At 42.5% G+C, this 26,868-nt stretch overlaps 1 protein-coding gene across 2 annotated transcripts in view; it reads right to left on the minus strand.

Annotated features, from left to right (window-relative positions):
• RHOBTB1 (Rho related BTB domain containing 1) overlaps positions 1–24,110 on the minus strand; it is an 83,143-nt gene extending 59,033 nt beyond the window's left edge. For both annotated transcript variants that reach the window (XM_074958843.1, XM_074958842.1), the window contains exons 1-2: positions 23,984–24,110; positions 16,490–16,591 (exon numbers count right to left, since the gene is read on the minus strand). The gene's annotated coding sequence lies outside the window, so the exon portion shown is untranslated. The remainder of the gene's footprint in view (positions 1–16,489; positions 16,592–23,983) is intronic.
• Between the last annotated feature and the right edge of the window lie 2,758 nt (positions 24,111–26,868).

Consider the following 26,868-nt stretch of genomic DNA (forward strand, 5'->3'; position numbering starts at 1 on the left):
CTATGTCCTTTCCTCACACGTGAGTTGAAAAGGTCAAGTACTGTCAGGCACAAACACCCGTAAGTAAAAAAAGAGTACAAGTCCCCGTGCTCTTTGGACCGGCCCTAGCTCTCACCCGATCATTTCATAGCAGTGCTCACCCTGTCTTAGTATTTGAATTTACCAGTATCGGGTCCGATGTTTTGGCCACATCTCTCCCCTTTAATTTTTATTAACACGTCACTTCTGCATTAAAAGTCTACAGTAAATTGTTCGCACGGTTAGCCCCAGCATATTAGAGAGCCAAGGTAGAGGAGATGAAAAACAAAAGCTTTTGAACTACACAGAGCTCCCTGTAGCTTAAAGTTTGTCTTTCACTAGACAGAGGTTGGTCCAAAGAAAGATAAATACCTCACCCACTTTGTCTCTATAGTAAAGTGGTTAGTTTAAATTTGAGGCTTTCTATCCAAATGAATAATATAAATGTAGGGCTGGAAGTGACCTCTTAAGGTCATCTAGTCCATTTCCAGTCCAGAAGGAGGACCAAATACACCTCTAAATGAGGCAATGTAATGAACTCAGGAAGACCCTGTTAACGTGAAATGATTGCCGTTACAAAACTAAGAGGCACCATGCTAACATGTGGCCCTCACACCTAATAGCTAATCATTTGCCCTCCACAAGCATGCAGCTAACACTTTCCCCTAGTAACAGGCATATGCACAACTATTGTGGCTAAATAACAGTTTCTCTATGTTGATGCAAATTTTACTAGAGGGAAGGAGACAATCTATTATAGCAAATTGGAGATTAATAGAAATGGAGCGCCCTCTAATAATGATACAATCAGTTTTAGAGAACAGCTTCTAAACTCCTTTTACAAAGACTCTTCACCTTAATAGATTAACAATACCTGCATTTGGCTTTAGTCAACTACATTTTTCAAATGCTCAGAAGCCAAACTCACATTAACCAGGTCAGGCTGTAATACTTTTGGACAGAGCACAGTTATGTCAAGCAGCTTTATAGTCTGCAATTCCATACCACAGGAGGCTGTAGTCCTAACCTAGAATGAAATGTTACAAATATTAATTATGTATTTACTGAAGGCTTGTCTACACATGGAGTTATTCAGGAATCACCACTGTGATTTAATTTCACACACTAAAACTTTCAAGTGTAGACAAGCCCCAACTCAGTACCTGACACAAATAGTAAAGAAAGATCCTTATGAATTAAAAAGAGGTCTAAATCCTACATACGATCTTACAAATCTAAACAAATATAATGGACTTGCAGTCAACTCCAAATGGTAAATCATGAGTCATAATAAAAAAAAATCATGAAATTGGTTTAAAAATGAGATTTAAACTAAATTTTTGCCTTTGAGTAATAGGGTTTACATTTGCAACCTTTTCTCTGCAAATGTAAGGGCTAGACAGTTACTCGTTTGAAATAAAATCTGAAGTTATCACATAGTCATACTATTCTGGGAGCTGGGGCTTGAAGAAAAAACACTGAGGCCCCGATCCATGTAGGGACTTTGGTGTTGCAGTGCTGAGCATTGCAGCACTTAACTTTTAGGTGCCTAGAAAAATCACAGGAAAAACACTGCAATCCATAAAGTCTGGGTATAGGAGCTGAGGTGCCTAACTATGAATGGGGAAGAGATACATGCCTTGGACTGCAATCTACAAAGCCAACATATGAGGTGGGGAACCACCTAACCTAGCCTACAGCAGATGCCATCCAGACAGGAGTGTGCTAAACTCCAACCCTCTCATGGAGATAGGTGCCTACCTTTGCTTGTGATCCACAAACTTGGGGAAGATTGGCATTCGACCACCTAAGTTGTGTGTAGGGGCCAAAATGAAGAGCTCCCTTATAACCTTTAGCCTACTGGGTAGGGTACTCACCCAGGATGCGAGACACCCGCTCTTCAAATCCCGCCTTCTTCTGAAGAACAGAAGGGATTTGAACAGGGCTGTGCCACCTCTCAGGTGAATACCCTAATCACTTGGCTACAGAGTCATACTAACTCTTTCACTGTCCCAATTATTTAATTATTCAATTATTGAAGTATTAAAGTGAAACAACTTCAATAGGAGAGATTGAGGGGAGCCCACCTCAGAATGTTCCAAAGCCTAGGAGCAGTCACCTGAGAGGTGGAAGAGCCCTGTTCAAATCCCTTCTCCCCCTCAGGAAAACAGTGGGGGGAAATCTGTTCTACATTTTAGATGTCTGTTCACAAATAGAGGGGTATGGGGAATGAACAGGAAGTCTTAGTACATGAGCAAAATTACTTAACTGGCATCACAGAGACTTGGTGGGATAAATCTCATGACCAGAATATTGGTATAAGTGGGGTACAGCTTGTTCAGGAAGGACAGACAGAAAAAAAGGGAGGAGCATTTTATATTAAGAATGTCTACACTTGTTCTGAGGTCCAGAGGAAGTGAGAGACAAACACATTGAAAATCTCTGGGTGAAAATTAAAAAAAAAAAACCACCAAAAATACCAGTAATGTCATGGTAAGGGGGTCTAATATAGGAGGAGGTGGTCGATGAGGCATTTCTAGAACAAACAATAGAAATATCCAAAACACAAGACCTGGTAGTAATGATAGGGACTTTAACTCCCAGACACTGTTGGAAAAGTAACATGGCAACACACAAAATGTCTAACAAGTTCCTGGAATGTGGTAGGGACAACTTCTTGTTTGACAAGACGAAGCAAGTAACCAGGGGAACAGCCATTTTAGACTTGATTCTGACTAACAGAGAGGAATTGGTTGTGAATCTAAAAGTGGAAGAGAACGTGAATGGAAATGATCACAAAATGATAGATTTCGTGATTCTAAGGAAAGGAAGGAGTGAGACTTGCAGAATAAGGACAATGGACTTCAAAAAAAGCAGACTAAAACTCAGAACTGGTAGGTACAGTCCCACGGGAAGAAAAGAGAATATCACTTGTGAAATTCACTGCTGCTCAGTATTGTAAGAGTTGAAATTCCTGTGAATACAAGGAGCATCTGCAGTGAAGTTAAAGATAAAAATGACAACGTGCTTCTGTGCATAAACATCAGAACTGGGAATTTTCCCTTTTGTTACCATGTGGTACGATTAGCCAGTGCATTATATGGGGTTTTCATCTCCCTTTGATAAATCTGGAATAGCCAGTGTGGTAGGCATGATACTGGATTAGGTGGACCATTGATCTGATCAATCTTACCTTATGGGTGACCCCCATTTACTCTCTAACACCTATTCCCCACAGGCAGGGCTAGTTCTCGGGGTGGGCACACAAGGCAGTAGCCCTGGATATCAGTTTCCAGGAGACGCAATAGCAGTGTGGTGTACTGTTTTGTTTTTTTTTTTTCTCTTCATTGTGATTGCCCAAATGTTTCTGCTCTCTAATTGCCCTCCCCCCCCCCTTTTTTTTTTTTTTTTAAAGCTAGGGTATGGGGAGGTGCTGAAAACCTTTTCCACCCTGGCTGGTGAAACTGCTTGGGCTGCTCCTGCCCACAGTCTTGAGCAAAAAGTGACTGAGATAGAAAGGAACAGCTGACAAAAGAAAACCCTGGCTATTGGTTAAAACACTCCGAGGTTATCACCGCTGGAATCAATGTGAGCCTTGGTCCTGTCAGCAGGTTAGATATCAGGATGTAGGTCTGCAGTGCTCAGTGGCGGTGTCCTAATGGCTGAACTGTGACTGAAGCACCTACCCATTCTAAAGGGGATTAATTTTGGAGCCGTTTGTAAGCTTGTTATGATGCCCTCCTAGAGGCATAAGGGGAAATAAAAGCCATTTATAAGGCACTAGAGCAGAGCCAGGTTTGACTGAATGTAACCATATGAGGTACTGGTAGGGATACTGTTTTGCTTTCTTGGAAAAGGATAAGGAATTTGTGAGCCGCAAGCTCCCCGACTTCCCCGTTCCTGCTACATCAAACTCTTATTGCAGCAATGGGGACCAAATATGTAAGTACTTCTGTGGCTGTGAAGTAGCTGCACATTTCTCTGTAATGCTGTGGTTTTTTGTATAATCATCTGAAGTGACTATTACCATTCAATACTGCATAAAAACATTATTCCATCACAAGTGGATAACTGCTTATCATACATGTCAATGGAGAGCCTCTACAACTGAGCAAAAAATAAAATTCCAAGACAGCAGGAGTCCCTAATGAAGTCACTACAAGTTTAGTCTTTCAGTGAATCCTAATGTACAGTATTTACATTGAACATTCAGACTTTCATATGACAGCACTGTTTTATCATAAACCGAGCAGCATACTTTTTGAGGAGGTAGAATGGCACTCAAACATTATACTGAAGTTTCTAGGCCCTGAGCCAACAAAGCATATAAATAACTTTAAGAGCACAAGTAGTCTCATTGAGTTCACGTGCTTAAACACACGTGCTTAAGTGCTTTGCTGGATTGCAGGTCTAGATATTAGTGGTAGATGATTTATTAGGTTTTTTTGGGGGGTGGGGGCAGAGATTCCATAAGTACATATAGTCCCAAAAGGCTAGGTATTGGACTGAGCTTCATATTTAACTCCAGAGCCTGATTCTACCAAATTTTTATAGACTTCCAAAACAGCGCTCATTGTACATTGCCACAAGTGTGAAAGTGCCATAATTCCTTCAGTATGCACTTGTAACAGGCTGTTAAAAAGTCAAATGATCTGTCCAGGCACCATTATATTACTAGAATAAATACTGATTTTCAGAGAATTGAAGGTTTGAATGCACGCCCACAGAGAATTCCAATTGTCTGCAAAGGATTTTTTGGTAAAGTATACAGTTCCCATTCAAACAACTTTTTAAAAATATCATCCTGTGTGGAAAGCTCTGTAAATATTTCCCAATATCTCTTTTGTGACTTTGGTGCTAAATGTAAACTCTTTGAGACCATGGAGTTCTTTGGGCAATTAAAAATCCCAAGAATTTCAGGTACACCTGAGTTATGCATGGCATGTAGATTGAGGGGGGAAGGTGGCTTTCCATAACCTTTTTGCCCCTCCCAGATCTGGGGGGCCAGTTTAGCCCAAGGCTGCTCTAATTTGCATTGGCTGGAAGGGCCCATCCTTAGGGCCCATCCTACCAGCTCAGAATCACTGGAACACAGTGCACTCTGGCCATGCCCTCTCCTCTACTGCTCATGCTTTCTTCGCACTCTTGACATGCCTTCCATGCCAAGGGGCAGGTGGCATAGAACTAGCCATGCAGGCGTAATGCCACCCAGGGATAAAAGCAGGTGGTTGATAAGAGGGGACCACAAGGATTTAGCCCACCATCTTTGTCAGCGGCAAAACTATTCAAGGAAACAAATATCCTCATTCTCTGTCTGGCAACAGTGAGACTGGTTTATGCTGCCAAACTCCAAGGCACTGGTGCTCCTTCATGAATCATAAGGGACTCCACCAATGCTAATTATTATTCATGCTACAGAGCATCTTACCAACCAGAAAGTCTGTAGTGCTAACTTGATGCCACTAGGAAATCAGGATCTCCTCATCTTTATCACACATCTGGCTGGCATTTATCACTGATTCCTCCTATTTGGTTAACAGAAAACATCCATCTGCTTTGGCCCCAGCCCCCTCCACTAACCCTACCTCCAGTTCTGGACACCTCAGAGGGCCTGAGATTACAACTTCAAAATGAAGGATGGGTTGGGGTCCCTCTTTTTCCAGTACCAGGAGGCCATGGGGAAGAGATCTTCCAGAAAAAGCCCTGAAAAAGTCAGTCTAAATTACAAGAGTTCTACAAGCTATGCTATCTTCATGTGCATGGAAACAGTATGTTTTGGGAGCGTGCTAAGAAGTTAAAATAAATTTACCTGCAAGTTCTGTCTAATATAGATAAAAGTCGAGATTCTGTGCTCCGCCTCAGTCTCATAATGATCGAATGTACCTACTGGGTTAACTGAAACCCACTCTCAGTGAAGATGATGGAATGAGATGCCTGTGAACATATTAGAATGATATGCAGCTACATATATCTCTAGGTTGTGATACTTAAGGACTTCATCATCATACTGTATATGTGATATACATAGCTTCAGCCAACTGCCGGTTTGTCAATTAAATAATCAGGCTGTTAAATATTTTAAATGAGCTGCGTAATTTTACTTACTTTTTTTTTGCAATTTGGCATTGAGGCTTTAACTATGTGGGTACATCAAAATCATTATTAACTACATTTCTTCCTGTGTTCAGGTAGTAGGTTGATATATTCTCCATTAGACTTTACCCATTAAAAAAATTATAAAGAGAATGAAAGCCCTGGATTTTGTTTAAATGTGTTTAATATATGTGTTTACATACATCCTTCAAGACTTTTCCTACCAATACACCTTTTGTATCAATTGGTTTGTATTTAGAACTCTGTCTTTCCTACAGCAAATGCTTACACATTCACAGTTAGCCTTCTTTGCAAAACAGTTCTGTATTGCATGCAGTCTGAATTTTCTCCTTTATTGGAGTCATAACGACAGAGCTCAGCATCTGATCTAAGGACACTGTTTTTATTCAGTGACGTCAATAGCTATTCTAAACTGATTACAAAACGAAGTAACCTGGTTAGATACAGTTGTATCCATTGTCTGAGTATAACATGAAATTCTTCAATTATCAGAGACATCAAAATGTGTGAGACATACAATGTCTTTTCCATTTATGCCAAGCTGCATAAATGGAAAAGACATTCTGAAAGAATAGTACATTCTGCAATTTATGGATTAGCAATTACCATATTATTTTTAGGAATTACTCAGTAAATTCTAAATAGAGTCCAAGATTGTGATGACTTGATTTAGAATTCAATAGTTCCTCAGACTCGTACCGGAATTGTAGCATCAATGACACAAAGTACCACTGTTTTCCTCTGAAGAGACTTTCATATTCCTTTCCACTGGTTTTCCATTCCAATCACCACATTATCTTGATAAGGGAGACTATTGGAACTATAGTTTATACTTAGAATGTGCATGCTGCAGTTTTGAACCTGTAGCAAAGGGCTGTGCTTTAATAAAGCTTTAAATGTTAGTCTATTCACCTCTAGCATGCCAGCTTTGAATTTTTTCTTATTTAAAAAACAGCTTTTAAAGGTGGGGCACTACATCCTCATTCCTCTTACTCACATCTTTTATGCCATCAGAACTTCTCCTGCCATCTACTCTTCTACGTTCCAGTTCTTAAGTACCCCCTACTGTTTTATTTCTAAATAAAGACTGGGATTCAAAGTAAGCCTGAGACTGTATTATGAGTAGGGCTTGCCAGGCAAGGGCTAAGTAGTTAGCCCTGGAAAGTCCACCCCATACAGAACTGGCAGATTTAACCACTTACCCAGGGCCCAAATGTCAGGTCTGTACATTGGGGCATTCTTACTTGCCCCAGTCCCATTTATTTCTGAGGGGGTTGCACAACCTGCTGCCAAGAAGGAAGTGGAGTAGTTTAAAATGGTCCAAGTGAGTATAAACTAGGAAGAACAGAATGAATTAAGCAAAAGACATTTTTGGCTGAATATCAGGAACAGCAAGAGGAACAGCTGAATGCATTATGTAATAGTCTCCCAAGAGAAGCGATGGAAGAGCCATTGTTCATCTCATTTAAAAACTAGACTGGATAAAGCACTGGAGAGAATACACTGTATGACCTAGTCTTGCATTAGTATTGGGTGTTTTGGGTAACAGGCAGTGGTGAGCTGGAGCCAGTTCGCACCGGTTCGTGCGAACCAGTTGTTAAATTTTCAAACAGTTTTAGAACTGGTTGTTAACCTGCTTCCCTGCAGGGGGCGCTGAGGCCTTGATTGGCTCCTGCGGGGAAGTGATGTAATTCTTCCTCCGGCCTCTGGGGGCGCTGCGCTGCGGGAGCCATGTGGGTCCTGGGCACGAGCCCTGTTGCTGCTGCTGCTCCCCTGGCCCTGGGGCTCCCGATGCTGCCTGGTGGGTCCCCGGCTGCTCTGCATCCTGCTGCTTGGGCTGCTCTGAGCCGCTTTGCCCATGAGTACCCACCACCCTGCCTGCAGCCAGCCCCTGTGTCCAGCCACCCCCTGCCCTGCCTGCAGCCAGCCCCTACCGCACCCCTGGTACCCCCTGCCCATACCAGCCCATCTCCAGCCACCCCCGCACCCCTTGCCTGCAGCCAGCCCCTGCCGCACCCCCTGCCCTGCCTCCAGCCACCCCCGCACCCCCTGCCTGCAGCCAGCCCCTGTCACTCCCCCTGCCCTGCCTGCAAAAAGACCCCAAAATCAGGGCTGTCCCTATAAAATCGGGACATCTGGTCACCCTAGCATACCCCCGGGGACCCACACATGTGAAACAGAGCTCATTTCTAGGTCAGGCCCATCTTTTTAAAAAAGAACTTTAGGCAGGGTTAACATACATCCGTATTTTCCCGGACAGGTCAGGCTTTTTGGTTCTTAAATCGCCGTCCGGGAGGAATTTTTAAAATTTAAAAATTCCTCCTGGGGAAAATACGGACGTATGGTAACCCTGTTGGTACAAAAAATACATACTGGGGCACATCCCTTAAATCAGAACTTTTATAGGGAACCAGTTGTTAAGATTTTGGCAGCTCATCACTGGTAACAGGTGAGCATTGTCTTTAATTTCTATTATTTTTTAAGTGATTAAGATGGAGACCATGCTGTACTAAATCAATTGTCCATCTGCGATATATCATAATAAAATACTATTTATCTTACACTGCACTATTACTTGATAATTCAAATATCTGCAGTTTTTAAACTGCAAAACAACACACTTGTATATTTTGTAATTATTAAACAAAAATCTCTAGTATCACAGTTAAAAATTTCTGTGTTCATGCCATGGCCATTTAGTACGTAAAGCATGACACTGGATGATTGCAAGCATCATTAGTTGATGGATCACGTTCGTTCAAGTTCTGAGTAACAAGCATCAGGTTAGTTTGAGTGTTTTCCACTCAAACATTTGTCATTTTGCCATCTGCCTGGGAGCAATGTTGAAAGTGGTTCCACCAAAGCATAGGGAGGCCATTCTAAATTTTCCAAGGGATGTCTATTGTATTTGTTTTCAACAGTTTCAGCGATTTTCATTGTGTGAGAATGTCAGATTGTGTTAATATTTTTATTACTGTATTGTGAAATAAAAAACTGTTGGAATACTGTATGCCTTGTTACATTAACTAAAAATAAGTCTAATAATATGCTTAACACAATAATTGAAGTTTGCCAGCATGAGAAGAATTAAATTAATTTCACAGAACTTTTTTCTTTTACCCAGTCTGTCTTTCAGCACTGTTCTTGTCCAGGGAATGATGTGTACAGCACTGATGCATTATAATAATTCTCTATTACCATTTCACAGGAAAACATGCACTTCTAATGGCTACATACATGTGAAATTATGATCCCAGTGACAATTTCTTACTCAGTTTAGATACAAAGTCAGTGGAAATTCTGCCTGTTATCCATTCATCTATCCCATATGTAGTGCTGGTAAGAAATAGCATTTATCATATACTTTTTTACCATCTACCCTAAACTTTGTTCACTCAGCCATCTCTGTCAGGATCTCTTCTAAACATTCCACACTTCTAAGCAATTTCTAATAGGTGTCTTCTTTAAGAAAAGAAGAACAAAGAACAATCTCTTAGAGAAGCACTTCCTTCTCCTTTGACATCCTTTATGTGGGCTGTCCCCACATAATTACACTAGCCAGGGGTGCTGGTATGTCAAAATTCAACTCCATACCAGTGGCAAGTTTAAAGGGCTGATATCTTGGTATCACTTTGGGCTGGAATTGGGAGTTTTTATATTACTGGAAAGGAGGAGCTTCCCAGTGCGCAACACAGTCCTTCTTCTAGCCCTTGATTCAAGATGTTGTGCTTTAAAACAACAACATTATGACTGGAAAAGCTCTTTCAGATAATTTTTTAGAGATAAGAAAATGAGTGAATTTTAAGTCTTCTTCAGACCTGCATACATGAATGCCTCATACTAAGAGAGCCTAGCTTTACAGGTGGATGGATATGAAATACTGTCAATACAAGATTTAAAAACTGAAATGTTTCTTGAAAAGTGTTCCTAGTAAAGTGTGTGCGCATGTATGCACACATGGATCTAGATAGTAATCTCTCTATACATTCCATATACATATACATGTAGAAATCTCTACATGTACATCCTGCCCAGGACTTGTTAGTATTCTGGTGCTGTATACAGATCACTAGCACAAATCTCCCATAGAACTCTTTATATGAAAGGGAGGGAGGTGGGAGTGAATGGTCTGTGAAAACTAATTTTGTGGGCTCTGTAACATTGTTTAAAAGTAAGATGTGGGGAAATATTAACTTAAAATCAAGGATGCCATCTTTTATGGCAAACATAATGTATTGTTATGCTGGAAAATGTTCATGGATGCCATCAAGTGGGTTGTTGATCTATAGGCCTGCTGAAAGCCGATGGGTAGTCTCGCTACCCTTCTTTTCAATCTAAATGGACGAAGCAATTAAGCCCATTAATGGGGAGAGATAGTAGGAGACAACTGAAGCTACTGCCCAAGGCAATTGACTGCAAGACAAAGCTTTAGCAGGGCTAAACTGTGTGGTTTAAGGTGTTTCCCTGGGATTGCTTGCAAATGCAGGGACTAAGGGTATGTCTACACTTGTAGAGTTTTTGTGCTGTGATAGGGAACTGCTGAAAGTAAAGCGCTGGTTTGTGTACTCACTCAATTCCTCAGGCGTAAGAGAGTGTTTACACTACTAGCACTTCCATCGCCGAGGAGAGCAGCGCTGTAGGGCAGCTATCCCACAGTGCAGCTCTCCCGATAGGTCTTGTGGGAAGGGGGGCGGAGTGAGCAGAAGGCATTCTGGATCCCTGCTAAGTGCGCCCTGCTTCATGTCCCAGCAGCCCCATTACTTCCTTGTTTCTTTCATGGTATTTTTTAAAAAAACAACCCTGCTGTCTGGCTGCTCTCTCCGCCACATCCACAAACAAAGGGAAAGGGAGCTTCAAACTTCCCGGGGTTTACAGGGGGAGGGGCAGACGTCCGTTTATCTTGCGTCAGAGCAGCCGAGATGCTGGCCAGAGTGGTCACTTTTGGAACTGTGGGATATCCTTCAGAGGCCAAAAGGAATTTACACTGGTAGAACATGTCTTCAATTTCACAAGAGCGCAAAAAGAACAGCAATAAGAGCTATATGCCTCTCGTGAAGGTGGTTCTCTTTTTGTGGTGAAACTTCTGAATTTCACTGCAAAAAGTCGTTAATTATAGACGCTCCCACGGTTTTAGTGCAAAAAAAAAAGGGGGGGGGGCTTTTTGCGCTTTAAATGGTAAGTGTAAACATAGCCTAAGATTGCTTGGCAAGCTGTATGTGTGTGAGAGGAAAAAGACAGCAAGAGAAACCAATCATGAGCTCCTTGTGGCACAGGACTCACTGGAAAGGCAGACTTGGAAGTTGTGAATAAAAACAACTTCACCTAAGAAATGCCTAACTTGTACCAATTTCTTCTCCTCAGGGAAGCAAGGCTCCAAATAGTAGCTTACCACTCAGGCCAAAGGGACAACAGTATGAAAGAAAAACTGCTCAAGCCAATTGGTAAGATCAGACAAGTTTTAGATGTCTAGATCTGATTTTAATTTAAGGCAGCTGGTTATAGCGTATTGTCAAGTCAGCTATTCTACAGCTACTGTATATACATCTAAATCAGGGTCTTAAAATACAGACTTAGTCCTGAGCTTATGAAGTAGGGATCTGACATACAGCCAATGTGGTGGAAGTGCTGTGTACCTGTAATAAAACTGGGAGCTGTGGAGATGTTTGGGGAGCTCATGCAAATGACTTACTTTATTCTGAGCCATTCTTGCACCTGTGGCATGAGCTGTAGAGGTTATTACATTCTTGGGGCTGCAGTAATACCCATGGAACTGCTGCAGGAAGAGAGGAGGAGACTAGGGTGGGTTTCTAAGTTCCGTGCACAGAGAATGTACCTTGTGCGCACATGGTCTTCCTCCCCTTCTGATAACTGGTTAATAATTACTGGAAAGGGTACGGTTTCTCTCCCACATTGATGCTGCCATTTTGTAGCCATCAGCCAAGTGCATTTCTCTTCCACTGTGCACATATATGTAGTCCCCCAGCTTACTGACAGCTGGGTGAAGACCCCGCTGCTCTGTAGTGCTGCCTTCATCATCATCTCAAAAGTGGGGGAAATGCAGATTAGGCAAGTGACTGAGTTTGAGAAGTACACTGCTACTTTGTGCATGTGGATGGCTGGGGTGTGGGGGCAGGCCTGGGAAAGGAAAGAGTTATCCATAGTTGGGTAGCTCCATCCTTAGCTCCACATTATTTAAGGCATGAAGCGTTACTGCAGCAACTATAGTCTGCTATTTAATTGTGTACTTAGGGACCTTTAACCAAATCACAATAAGTGCTCTAGCACCATTGCTCCTTTACTAATCAGTCCTTGGAAGTCACACTGACACATTACTCTGTATTATGCTAGTTATTTACTCCTAAAGTTACAGAATTTATAAAAATAAGCCCATTACAGTAGTCTCCAAGTTCAGTATAAAAAAACCCCAAAAGTAAACCAAAAATAAGTTAGCTACATTGAAAATATTTTTTTAAAAAATACTCTTAATAGCGCCATCTGCCCCACACCTGCGGGCAAAAATGCCAGAGAACAGGTATGTTTTACAATGTGTTTAAAAAAAAAAATCTCAAGAATGTCACTAGGTGCTTTTCTTTACAAAAAAGATATATTTGGACAAAAAATGCAAACAAACAGTTAATAGTAGTAATTGCCTGCAAAATTTTACTAAGCTATATTTGAGTCACAAGAGCAAACCAAACACTCTCCTTCCCCCCCACCCCCGGCCCCCCACCACTCTCTGACTTAAAATACTTGAAATGCATTTATTTTTCACATTAGGTTTCTAGCTGCAGTTCATGTCTGTGGCTGAAACACTATTGTACTGTTATTGTAAGAGAAATTTTGATAGTCCTTTATAGTGTTGCTAGTGGAAACCACTATTGTAAACACACAAAGAAAGGGGGATTAAAGGAGTCAAATTCATCCCTGGTGTATTTCCAGTCGAGACAGTGTTGTTGCCCCACAGATAAATTTGGTTCAGTGTCACTTTCCAAAGAGGACTGAAAAGCATTTATTGAAATGTTTCCATGGATTCCTCTTTATTTAGGGCCAAATTCTGCATAGAAATGTGCGTGCATGTGACACAGCCAGGAAGACGGATCTCCAATTGAAGACCCAAGCCTGGGGTGTGTCACTAGTGCGAGGAACCTGTGAAATCACAAGAACTGCAACAAGTGGCAGTATGAGAGGGCCACAGGACTGCAGCAAAGAATGTGAGCTATCTTCCTTTCAGACTGAAGAGAAATTGAAGGAAGCAATCAAGCATGCATGTGTGGCTGTAAGTCTTGAGTTGGACTTTTCAGGAGGTGCCATCCAGGTGAAAGCTATGAGCATCTGATTCTGGGCTCTTTTGGAGGTATGCCTGGCCTCTGGAATAAATGGTTAAGTCTGGGACCAAGGAGAAATGAGTCATGCCAGCCAAGCAATGTAAACCTAGGCTTTCAGAGATCTCCATTAACTGTGTGCTCCTCTTATTGTGAGTACCAGACTTGAGATTGCTAGTGTCTCATTTTTACAAGTGTTGAGTACTAACAATTCCAGTTAAAAATCAATGAGAGCTCTGGATATACTGTACCTTGGGGAGGCGTGGGTGGGGAATCTCAGCTGCTGGGTGTCTTGAGTTGGGCTTCCAGTTATTCAGATACTCAGAGTTAGTGGGACACTTAAAACTTGTAACCTTAGTGGAACTGAGGCACTGAGAGACATGTTTCAGAGTGGTAGCCATGTTAGTCTATATCAGCAAAAACAACGAGGAGTCCTTTGGGGTTAGTCTTGTTCCCCTACCTATCAGTGGTGTTGTGAAGGTAAAATTCAGTCTTGTTTGTGAGCTCAGATACTACAAGCATCATAGAAAAACCCATGAAGAAGTTAATTCTGTATTCAGTGCAGGGTTTGGATAGCCTGCAGTAAGGAAGGCCTGGGGCTATCCATCCAATGATGGGCATAAAGAAAAATACTGAACAACTTCACAAGCTGTCCTGTACACATAAGGAGGCAAAGGTCCCATATAACATAGAATGTGATCATGTAATTAAAGACTACATCATAATGCATGCCTGCAAAGGGCCAGAAATAAGGTTGCACAAAAAACCATTGTTCTGATATTTCCTGACTTGAATTTGTATTTCTAATGTTCTGTATAAAATGTAATATTTGAGATATGCTCTACAAACAGTAAAATCCAAAGATATGAATGAGCAAATGGACTATTTCTGCTCTCTGAGAGACAAGCAGTTCATGAGAATATACTGCTTAAATATTCTTCTGCATTTTGTGCAGCTAACCAAGGAGTCCTTTCAAGACAGAAAATGAGGATGGAGTGGAGAACCCAGCCATGAGTATGTATCTAGTAAGGTCCTTTGAGCCGCAGAAGAATTTTATAGGAAGGAAGAAATTACTACAAATTACGTCTCCCTTGCAGCACTATAATAACTAACTTTGTATTATTAGTTGAACCATTTGCCTTAATTTACCTTGATAACTAATTCCATAACATTGAGAAGGCTCTTATGATATTTTAATAATAATTCATACTATCATGTTATACATATATAAAAAAATACATATTGTTTGCAGGAACTTCAAAACATGCAGTAAGACTATTACAGATTTATATTTTCTAACTATAAAAGTGTCACCACGGATGTGCTGGGAGGGGCTCTCCGGGGCTTTAAGGTTAGATTTTAGCTACCGATTTGAGAGTTGAGCCAATGCATATTGATGACAATGAAAAGAATTCCATTTCCTTTAGTAGGCCCTGAATCAGGCCCTGAATGCTGGATTTCCCTGCTTCTGGTAGAGTGCACCTTGAGGGTGGCCAGGTGTCTGGTTTTCAACCAGAATGTCTAGTTGAAAAGGGGACCTGACAGTGTTCAGTCAGATCTACTGGTCAGACACCCACAGTCCGATTACTGTCGGTGGGGAGGCACTGGGTCATCACTGGCCCCAGCTCCTACTCAGACGGGGCTCTCTACCTGCCTCCTACCTGCGTCGGGTGGCTGCAGCGCCTAGCCCTGGCAAAGCAGGCAAGTCCCTTCTGACCTAGAAGGGGGGTAGAGGAGTAGATGGGGGAGGAGCCTTGGGGGAAGAGGTGGGGAAGGGGCGGGGCCTGAGAGGGGAAAGGCAGGGTAGGAGAGGTTCTGGCACTCCTGCTGGAGTGTCCAGTTTTTAAATATTACCAGGTTGGCAACCCTATATTGTTTCATCATTTCTGCCAGAGACCATTTATTCCTAGGGCTCATAAAAATACTGAAAAGCAGTTTTTTTGCCTTGGGAACACATCAAGTGTTGTGTGTCTGTGTAAAATGTCATGAAGGTAATAACCTCCAGACACATTCCTGTGCTGGATGCCCTGTGGAGGTTTTTCACTTACAAAAAAGTGATATAAATACATAACATAACAAAGTTAATTTTCTTGGTTCTATTGCACAGAATTCTTTTACAGTCTGATGAATTCAAATATTTTCCCTCCTGATATGTTTTAGTAATGTATGTTCTATTCATATCTGTTGTGCTCAAATATACAATAGAATATGATTTAAATCGCTTTATTACTATATATTTGTTTATTCTTTCTGAGCATATAACAAATTGAGAGGACTGAGGGACTGAAAACAATCTCGTTTTTTAAGTTTTGGGAACAGAAGAGGGTGGTTTTGGTTGACTAGCTCACAGACTGTATAAACACAGAGTGAACAATGTGCCAACTACTGGCTCAGTGTGCAAATGATCCCTATTCAGGAACGTATCTTGTGCTGAAGAGCATTAATCTGCTCGTGTGTGCTGGCTGGCTCCCCTCCCCCCAACCTCTCTGACAGATTGTTCATGGCTAGAAGCACACATCTGTACAGGGAGGAGTGGCTGCATCAGGGGGCATGTGTGGATTTAGATACCATGCTTGTCCTGACCCTGGTGCCCTCCCCATCACATGCCTCTGCAGATTTTTGCAAGGAAGCAAGTATTTCAGTGGACAACCCCACCCTGCACTACTTTCAAAAATGGGACTTAGGACCTTTAGAAAATTTTACCCTAGGTCAAAAGCCACTCAATTTGGGAAGCTGTTTATTGTGCTAACTTCACAATAATGCAGAACTCTTACCTATTTTTTTTCATTTAATGAAGAATTTAGAATGATACCAGTTTCTGATTTTTTTTTTTAAACTGAAAGAATGATTGATTCTGGGTTTTTTTGGTTTTTTTTCCTCCAGTTAAACTTTTCAGTATAAGCAGCTTTCCAACATAGGATCTATCTGTGTTTAAGACATCTGAACAAGGATTTGCTGGACCTAAATCTAATTGTAACAGACAGTGATAAATGAAATGAGAAGTTACTTTTTTCTAGTAACAAGTCTATACTCACCTCACCAGAAGAGAAAAGAGTGCTCATATCCATTGTAAGAGCTTGGTCAAAAGTGAACTTGTGTTAAGACAACTTTTCCTGTGTTTCTTTACTGTAGTTCCCCTAGGAAAAAAACAAATGCCATAACTTTTACCATGATCACACTAAAATAATAATATTCATATATTATACCAATAACCTTTCTTATGGTTAATTTTATCTTAGAAAAATGTCTGGTCACTCCTCTAGGTGAATAAACAGTCTTTCAAACACATTCAGTATTACAGGTTGACCCAATGTTAATGTTAAAGCACTTTAACCACTCACTCCACCTGCTCTGAATAAACCAGGGGTAAACAGATGGGCTTTGGAATGTGACCTGAGGGTTAACACACTCAAGCTCTGTTGAAACAAATTTGTTTCTATGGGAACTAAGTAATGAAGTGAGCATCTAGACTCTGGAGTATATGTTTCTCTGGATTTGCCTCTGGAATATTTATTGATATTAAAGAACTAAGAAGAGGCTAGACAATGTAAATTAGTGACATTACATTGCATTTCTAAACCAAATCAAAAGAAAGATATATGTAATCCATCTTAGCATTTTCTATGGAATCCATCACTGTAGCATCAAAGTGCTACATAGGTAATTAGATCTTTATAGGCCAATCTCTAGTGGACTTCATGGAGTTTTCTGTGCTTTATCCACATCTTTGTAAGGTGCATATATATTTAACTCAAAGAGGAGGTCTGGTATCATGCCCCAAAGGTAGCAAGGCACCATATTAGTCTCGTCTTCTCTGGAATTTGGCTCTGAGGAGATAGGCTGCTGACTGTTCACAAGCTCTTCGAGCATCTGTGTTTCTTCCACCTTTAGCCCTAGATGCAGTGAATTACAGAAATGTAGCCGAGAGGCAATAAACATATGGATTACTGTCGCCAGAACCTCATCCAGGAAGAAGAATTGAAATCTGTTAGACTAAATATAGAAGACATTTTTCACTCCAATGCTACCCAGTTATGAAGGTTCAATGGGTCAGCCAGAGGCTTCGTACCAGTTTGACAAATGAAGGTAAAGGGCAGACCTCTTTAATGGAAGGAGAGGACAGAGGCCTGCTTAATACTTCTAATCATTTCAACTATCTAATCTGCAACATTTCAATCTAGGTGAAGTTTGAGTCAGCTGTTTCTGATCCAAACGCTCATCTTCTGTAGGCAATGTCACATGCTTGTGAAGGCATTGGTTGTGTCCATGGAAAGTTAGGTATACAGCTGGATGTCCCTGGTGTATTATTGGCAGTGGAGCTAGTGGCATCCCACCACTCCTCCAAATAATCTCATGTATACCAACTGTGCAGTGTTCTGCAACCTCTCCTTCTCATGCCTCCTTGACTTTAACTTTCAATCCTGCCATCTCGCCAAAGCTCTACTCAAAATTTGCTCTCACATGCTTCTGTGAGGTGCATATTTGGCCCCTCTTAAACTCTCCACTGATACCTATTGTCTACAGATCAAGTTCCTCCATGTCTTACTCCTGAGGGAATTCTGCGCCAAAAATTAAAAATTATGTGCACAATATTTAAAAATTCTACAAAGTTCTGCAAATTTTATTTGTCAGTAAATAAATGTGGCTCCAGCATGGCAGTGGGGAGCACAGACCATTGGCTGCACTGAGGTGGGAGATCACCCTGAAGCCCCCACCTCCCCCAGTACAGGGATTCGGCAGTGAGGCTGCACCTGACCCTGACACAGTGCAAGGGCTGGGCCTGCCCCAGAAACACCCTGAGACCCTGCCCCTCTGCACCAGGTGTGGATGGACAGGCTCAGCCTAGCAGGATCCAAGTGTGGAGGGATCCAGGTGTGAGATGAGAGGTTTCAGTGTGGGGCAATCTGGGGGCGGGCGGTTCAGTGGGAAATCTGGATGCACAGAGGCTCATTGAGGGGTTCTGGGTGCTGGGGCAATGGGACTCTGTTGGGGATCCAGGTGAAGTTGGTTGGGGCTCAGTAGGCGGGGCTTGGTGTGGGGAGATGGGGCTCAGCAGGGGGTTCTGGGTGTGAGGGGCTCAGTGAGGGGGGTCCGGGTGCTGAGGGGAGTAGAGCTTGATGGGGTGGGGGTTCAGGTGCAGCTGGTTGGGGATTAGTGGGGTGAGGGTCTGGGGGGCTCATTGGAGGGGTCCAGATGTACGGGGGTAGGGCTTGTCAGGGTGAGGGTTTGATGGGCCTGCTTAATGGAGGACCCCAGCTGCTGCTAAGGGGATGCCGCATGCTGGGCTCCCATTTCTCCTGTGAGTCCCCTATCCCCTTTTTCTTCTCCATCCCCCCCCACTCCCACATTCCTCTCCCCCTGCCCTATTCCACCTCCTCTTCCCCCCACCCCTCACCCACTCTTCCCTCGTTTCTCCACCCCACCTTAGCCAGCCCCACCACAGGCACTCACTGTTGCACAGAATAGAAAACAGGAAGGCTTCCAGCACACAGAAGGGAAACACGACTGGCACTAGGACCCAGGAGGCGGCGTTCAGCTACAGAGTCAGGGGAGCAGAGACACAGAGCCTCCATCAGCGGAGCAGCTCTCCACTTGCAGAACGAGGGGGGGGCAGCGGCATGTAACCCCATGTGCCCCCCATGCTTTGCCTCTGTTTGGAGCGGGGCAAAAAGCTGCACCCATGGTTCCCCCCAGCTTCTCTTTGCTTCCCTGCCATTTTCTGCAGGGAAACATAGGAAATCCGCAGGGGGTGGGGGTGTTTTCTGTGAGTACGCAGTCCTGCAGAATCCCCCGTGGAGTAATCTCTTAGCTCTCTTCTGCACTCATCTCCTTTTGCTCCCTCTACCACCCAGGACACTCCTCTGACATGCTCTTTATATCCTTCCCCCACCGCTGCCTTCTTTCAGGTGGCTCCATTTGCCCAGAACCCCCATATACTCTGGCAACTACATTTCACCCTAGGTTTCTTTAAGTTCCTTCTCCAAACATGCTTCCCTTATTTAAAAACCAACCAAAGACAAACAACAAAAACAAGGCACAAAACACTTGTGTATGCATCAGTACCTCAGCAACTGAATTATCAGACAGTTGTCACACATAGTCAGCTGCCCTTTTGTAAATGCATCTTTAAGCTATGAATATTTTTTCCCCTTAATATAGATGTCAGACTTGCAGGTCTAATTTTCAGTCTCTTAGAGCTTCCCTTTTAAGAAGGGATTGTTATTGATTCATCTCAATCCTGAATGCATGTCACCTGTAGACTAACCCAGTGTGTCATCTGCTTTTATCTTATCCAAATTCGTGCTTATCACTGTTTCAACAATCTTTTCTCCAATTTGACCTCATTAGCACCCATAAACACATCCTTCACAGAAGCATTATCAAGGTTCTACGGACCCAAATAGAAGTGCAAAGTCCACCCTCTTAAAACAATTAGCTCATTCATAATTTCTTTTTCAGGAAATCAATAATTATTTACATTGTTGCCCTCTGATTTTTCTCATTGACAACCCTACCCATAAATACTCTTGTCTTAATATTATACCTCATGCTGCTTCCAAGATCCACAGATATTCCCTTCCTGTATGGAAACAGTGGCTCTGCCCCTCTGTGGTAGCAATACCTGTGGACCCCGTGGAGGGTTCTCTGCAGTCTGGGAATCAGCCTGAGGAAAGGAAGTAGGCTGGACAATGGAGTGGGTAGGTAGGCATGGAACTTACACTCCCTTTACCCCTTGCTCTGTAGAGCTCAGGATGGGAAATAATTCAGCTAGGGATATGTTACATGGCCCACTTGTCCCTAGGGAATCTTCTTTTAATTGGGGAATCTTGTTCCAGCTAGGTTGAGGCAGCCACTGCCAAGGCAAATAGGACCAGAACTGATGCAGAGGGTCTCTGTACAAAATGCCTGGCCTCTGTAAGATTCCTCAGTCAATGTGTAATCTAGGAAACCTGCTGGGTTTGTGGGCAGGCCCCCAGCCTCTTATGCAGTGGGCAATCTATTCCCTTGGTGGAAGAATAGTAAACTTCACAAGGAAAGCCTCAATGTGATTTTTCTCCTCTAATTTTCCTCCCCCTACCGGATGCGGTGAAAGGGTCTATTTTTCCTCCACAAAATACCATTTACATTTCCTATGTTCTTCCTCTTAGCAAACTAAAAATTCTGCAGAATTTTACTCTATGAATCCATAGGATCTGCTTTTTACTCCAAATTTAAAAAAAAAACACACAATGTGGATAGGTGACAAGTTAAAGTTTTCTGGAACATTATACATGCGCTCTGTGCCATTTCTAATACCTCTTCAATAAGCTTTAGTCAATTTTCATCTATAGCAACCCTTGCTTATAAACAATCATCAATTTTGCTTAATACTTTTATTTTTATCAAATTTTGCCTTTAAAATTATTTTAACCTAAAATTCCTCCAATGGTTGAAGTGTGGAACCTTATTAAAAAGTGATCACTATCTCCCAAGCTATCCTTAATAAAGACCTCACTTATTAAATTCTTCATACTGGACAATAGCTTGTTGTCCTCTAATTGCGTATACCGAATGAAAAAGTGATCCTTCACTAAAGTCAATGAAGCCCCTTCCTCTGGCACTTCCTTTAAAAATACAAAATTTATGCTTTAATATTCCAGACCTGTGGCAAATTAAAATCTGTGGTTAACACTGTAGTGCTTAATCTAATGGTTACCTACTGCATCTCTCCCCTACAATTTCAAAGAATAGTTCGTTATCCTGATCCAGAAGGGGATAACTACTTCCTGCAAAAAATACTTGGCTCCTTGCCACTCAGGATTTCAATTTCAACAATTTGTGCCCATAACTGAGGATCCCTTTTCAAATAAAATGTAAAAAGAATCCCCAAATCCACATATTTGATTACATGTAATGTAGGGGTTCCTAATACCCACTAACAAGTTCCTACAACAATCCTTTGGTGAGAAGCCCAACTCCCCTGCAACCAGTTACTTGGAAACAGGAAGGTGTTGGGATTTCTACCAATTGCTGTTCCTGCACAGTGACTCAGTCTTTCATATCCACATCTGGCTATTTGGCATTTTATAAATTTGAAGCTCCACCCCCCCTCAGCTCCTGTAAGAAGGAGCTTTGCCTCTTTATTCTTCTACCTACTGACAGCTGCAAAAGGAGAGAATATACACTACATTTCTCCTTCCTCATAGCTTCCTAAGAATAGGAGAGGGAGAAGAGAAGGTCTCTCTCTCTCTCTCTCTCTCTCAAGAGAGAAACAGTAGAAAGAGAGAGATCCTCCTTAGTCAATAACTCTGCAGCTCATAACTTTCCTAAGAATCAGCAGCATTAAATGGATATGATTCACGATAGTTTCTTGCCAACAGGATTCAGAACAGCAATGGTCAAACTGACCAAAGTCTTGTAGATTTCACGCTGCAGTTTCCTGAAAAGCTGTGAGCTGCAACTGCTGATTTGGAGCAGTCTGTTTGCAAACTCAGGAAGACAGCAGTGCGCCAGTTTGAATTTGAGAGATTATTGTCACAACTGTAAGTGGTAGAGGGTCGGGGTGTGTGTGTATAAAATGAAAACTCAGATTCCGTAGCAGTTGATGGTACAGATCCTTTCACTCACCAGGACAAGGCTTCTCCTCATCCAGAGCAAATGAACTTTCTACTCTATACTCATAGGCGTAACCCTGGATCTCCACTAACTCATCCATGCATTCTATCTGGGGGCAGCACAAAGATCTCTTGTGCACTTGCTCTGTCAACTACTCACCTTTCCCCCAGATTCTCTGAGTGGTATTATTGAAAGTTTTGAGCCAGCCCTCTACACCCATGGGATCTTTCATTCATATAGTGCAGTGATCCACCAACAGTTTTAGGCTTTGAACTTTTTTTTCCTAAACATCAGAAACAGACCTTTTTTGTTTATGCAATGAATGCTATTCCAGTAGTGTGTAAACTCACATTATCTTTGTGCATGCTAAGTTAAAACAATTTACTGAGTTTCACACAAAGTGCATTTTGTAAGTGTCTGAGGACCAACAGGAGTGCTTAGTTTCCATTATAATGTCTCTTGACTAATATGGTGAAACAAAATATGAAGAGGTTTAAGTTTTGATAACTGAGTTTGCAAGATATTTGTACTAGCTAAAAAAATATAATATGGGAGTGCCCCCCACAAACCATTCCCTTTTTCTAATCAAGTCATGTGTCAGGGTAATTAATAATTTTTAATATATAAAATTTAAACAATGTTTAACTGGAATAACTAAAACTACTTAAGACAAATTCAAATGTGCAGTTTTATAGTAGAATAATTATTAATGCAATTTTATAGTGGAATTACAGTTCAGCCACATTGTTTGATTTGTTGGCTTTACTGCTGAAAGGAACCTTGACAATTAAGTCACAACCTCATAGTAAAAGGCATACTTTGTTCTTTGAGCAAGATGTATATTTACATTAAATTCCTAGAATGTTTATTGATTTTATCAGCTGAGTTACCAAAGTTTGCCAACTTCTCAATAATGTGAATACAGTTTTGTCCAGAACCAGAAGTTAAACTGTGACAAAGTCTCCCCAGTGCACAGGGATACTTTTTCACTAAACACCATGTTTCACTGCAAACTCAATATACATTACTTCAGTAGAGTTAATTTAGCTTAAGCCAGTTTTAGAATAGTAAACTGGAAAACAAACTGTAAAAGGTTAATTCAAAAAATTTAAGTTACCATTTTTTCATATTTCACACTGGTGTCTGCTTATGCCTGCTATTGATACTTTCAAACGTGTTTTTTAGAGTCATGCTTTAACTTTTCCTGTTTAAAAAACAACAACAGCCTGTTCTGAAGCCACTGACTTCTAGAGACTAGAGAAGGCAGAAAGCATTAAGGAAGAGTAGAAAACAGTGGGAAAGTGGAACTAAATAAATACATTTCTTTTTCGGAGACAGGTCATCTACTGAATACTAGATACATACTAAATAAATGGAAAATATTCCTGAAGTCTGTTTTATATTTTCTCTTTGCCCATTTAAGACAAGAAGTTATTTCCTAGATTCCTAGCTATTAGCTATCACAGCTGGTTACATCCATTCTTACTAGTGGTCTTCAATACATTTTTGAACCGTTTTTAAGATACACTGTCTATTTCAGATGAATATAGGGTACAATGGAGCAAATTAGAATTTTTGTGACAAAAATAAAGAAGGGCTCAAGGGACTTTGTGCAAGTACGAATACACTCAGACAGACAGCCTGGGCTCCCAGAGATCAGTATCTTTCTGAGCTGTGCGGAGGGAAAGCTCAAGAGGTCACTTATCCCAGGGTTCCCTTTGCCCAGGGACGGGGATCAGCGGGAAGTCCCTCCATAGGTGCATATCACATCCCCCTGAACTCCAGAAATACACGGGAATCTGCTACCCAGCGCCGGGCTCGCTCGCTCGCTTCCTGCCGCCCTTCGCCTGCTTGGCTTAGCTCCGCACCCGAGCCCCAGTCCCAAGCAGGCAGCTGAAGCCCGGCCAGGCAGGCTGCCGCAGCCCGCGTCTCACCTGCTAGGAGGCGTCAGGATGCAGCCCGCAGGCGGGGAGGGCAGCGGCCAGTCACGGGGCGGCAGGAGCTTGTCAGCCGCTTTTGTAAACTGCGGGCGCAGCAGCACCTCCCAGTGCCGGAGAGTTCGCCGCCGCCGCCGCCGCGCGCCCGGTGCGGCTCAGCCAACCAGCCCCAGGGGCGGGGAGCCGTCACGTGCCCCGGCGGCCACCTGGTCCCGGGGCTGTGCTTGGCAGAACAGCAGCAGCTGCTGAGCTTGCTCCTGAGCTGAGGACGGTTCTTGAGTTCTCCCTGTCCCCCTACTCCGGCATTCAGTCCCCCATCGCTCTGCAGGGCTGGAGGGGCCTCTGGTCAGACCTCCCCCCATTAGCCACGCCGCCCTGCCGAGAGGAAGGAAAAGGCTGGGGCCCGGGGCAACCCCTTCCCCTGGGGGCATGAGAGAGGGGCCAGTGTCTAGACAAAACCGCCTCATTGTCTGTCTGCACCAGAAGCGACTTGCAGTAGCACTGAGAAGGTTAATTGTCATCGCTAATTAATACTTGGCTGGAGAGTGTCCTGGAGGTGCCAGGTACCAAAGAGCGTCACACCCCGTTTGGCGGCTGATTGTCATGAATTTAACATGGATCTTAATTTTAAAGGCCAGAAAAATCATATGCTGCTTCTTTAAATAGGCTGCTTGTAACTAATTCAAGAACAGTCACTAGGGTAATTGTTTCAGGGGATTTGCTCAGCCTCAGCTAATCCATTTATTCCTGACGGAAAAGCCAAAGGAAACTTCTCCCCACTTTCTTCCCCAAAATATCTCCTCCCCTCCCATGTTCAGTAACTTCCAGTGCAGGCAGCAGCTCCAAGGGTTTAAAAATCAGGATTCAGACTGCTCCCAAAATCATGAGTGAGTTGGAATGAAGAGATTTAGAAGAATAATTCTTCTACTTTTTTTGTTTTTGTTTGTGATCCTTTGAGATTCACATTACCAAACTTTTCATTGCAACTATTTGAGCTAACAAATTTATTTGAGCACAAACTTTCGTGAGCTACAGCTCGCTTCATCGGATGCATGTAGTGGAAAATACAGTGGGGAAATTAATATACATAGAGAACATGAAACAATGGGTGTTACCAGACACACTGTAAGAAGAGTGATCAGGTAAGGTGTGCTATTACCAGCAGGAAAGGGGGGTGGGGGGGGAACCTTTTGTAATGGTAGTGAAGGCGGGCCATTTCCAGCAGTTGACAAGAACGTCTGAGGAACAGTGTGTGTGGGGGGGGGGGGGGGAAGGGGGGAATAAACATGGGGAAATACTTTTACTTTGTGTAATGACACATCCACTCCCAGTCTCTATTCAAGCCTAAGTTAATTGTATCCAGTTTGCAAATTAATTCCAATTCAGCAGTCTCTCGTTGGAGTCTGTTTCTGAAGTTTTTTTGTTGAAGAATTGCCACTTCTAGGTCTGTAATCAAATGACCAAAGAGCTTGAAGTGTTCTCCAACTGGTTTTTGAATGTTATAATTCTTGACGTCTGATTTGTGTCCATTTATTCCTTTACGTAGAGACTGTCCAGTTTGGCCAATGTACATGGCAGAGGGGCATTGCTGGCACATGGTGGCATACATCACATTGGTAGATGTGCAGGTGAATGAGTCTCTGATAGTGGGGCTGATGTGATTAGGCCCTATGATGTCCCCTGAATAGATATGTGGACACAGTTGGCAACGGGCTTTGTTGCAAGGATAGGTTCCTGGGTTCGTGTTTTTGTTGTGTGGGGTGTGGTTGCTGGTGAGTATTTGCTTCAGGTTGGGGGGCTGTCTGTAAGCAAGGACTGGCCTGTCTCCCAAGATCTGTGAGAGCGATGGGTCGTCCTTCAGGATAGGTTTTAGATCCTTGATGATGCGTTGGAGAGGTTTTAGTTGGGGGCTGAAGGTGATGGCTAGTGGCGTTCTGTTGTTTTCTTTATCGGGCCCGTCCTGTAGTAGGTGACTTCTGGGTACTCTTCTGGCTCTGTCAATCTGTTTCTTCACTTCAGCAGGTGGGTATTGTAGTTGTAAGAATGCTTGATAGAGATCTTGTAGGTGTTTGTCTCTGTCTGCTACTCTGAAACCTATTTGGGCTAGAAACTTAATTTTTTAAAAATGAAAGCTGAGCTCATAGTCACATAATTCCCGTAACTGGGGTTTTAAGAAGAGCAAACTTGAAGAAGTTTGTAAGAAAAGTGAAATCTCCAAATTTTTGCCAGATAGTGCCCTAGGGCAATGGAAGTTCCTCTCCTCCTCTTTAAGGTTCCCTCCCTTGCACCTGACAGAGCCCTATGCGCCACACAGAGGTCCTTACTATGGGATCTGATTGCAGGATCAGGGCCTATATTTTTCTGTGTTTAATAATATTATCTGCTAAATATATTACATCATGCTCTTCATCTCAGTCTGTAGCTTTAAGGAGATTTTGCATGACTTCCCCTTTCTGAAGGCCTGAAGAACAGCTCTGGAGCTCGAAGGCTTCCACCTTCCTCCAACGGAAGTTGGTCCAAGAAAAGATATTACTTCACCTACCTTGTCTGTCCTTTTCACTAATGAATCACATCACTAAAGCCATTTACACTTTTCTTGATGATATCTTACAGCTGCTTATCTATAATATGTTAAACCCTCTCTTAAAGGGGCCATCTGTGTGCAGGTATAAGCACTCTGGTAACTACACAAATTAAGAGCATGGAAAGTGTGGGCTGTACAGCATGTTATCTGCTGAAATGAATCATAGAATCATAGAATATCAGGGTTGGAAGGGACCCCAGAAGGTCATCTAGTCCAACCCCCTGCTCGAAGCAGGACCAATTCCCAGTTAAATCATCCCAGCCAGGGCTTTGTCAAGCCTGACCTTAAAAACCTCTAA

Source organism: Natator depressus, chromosome 7 (genome assembly GCF_965152275.1).
Source record: "Natator depressus isolate rNatDep1 chromosome 7, rNatDep2.hap1, whole genome shotgun sequence".
Taxonomy (NCBI): domain Eukaryota; kingdom Metazoa; phylum Chordata; order Testudines; family Cheloniidae; genus Natator; species Natator depressus.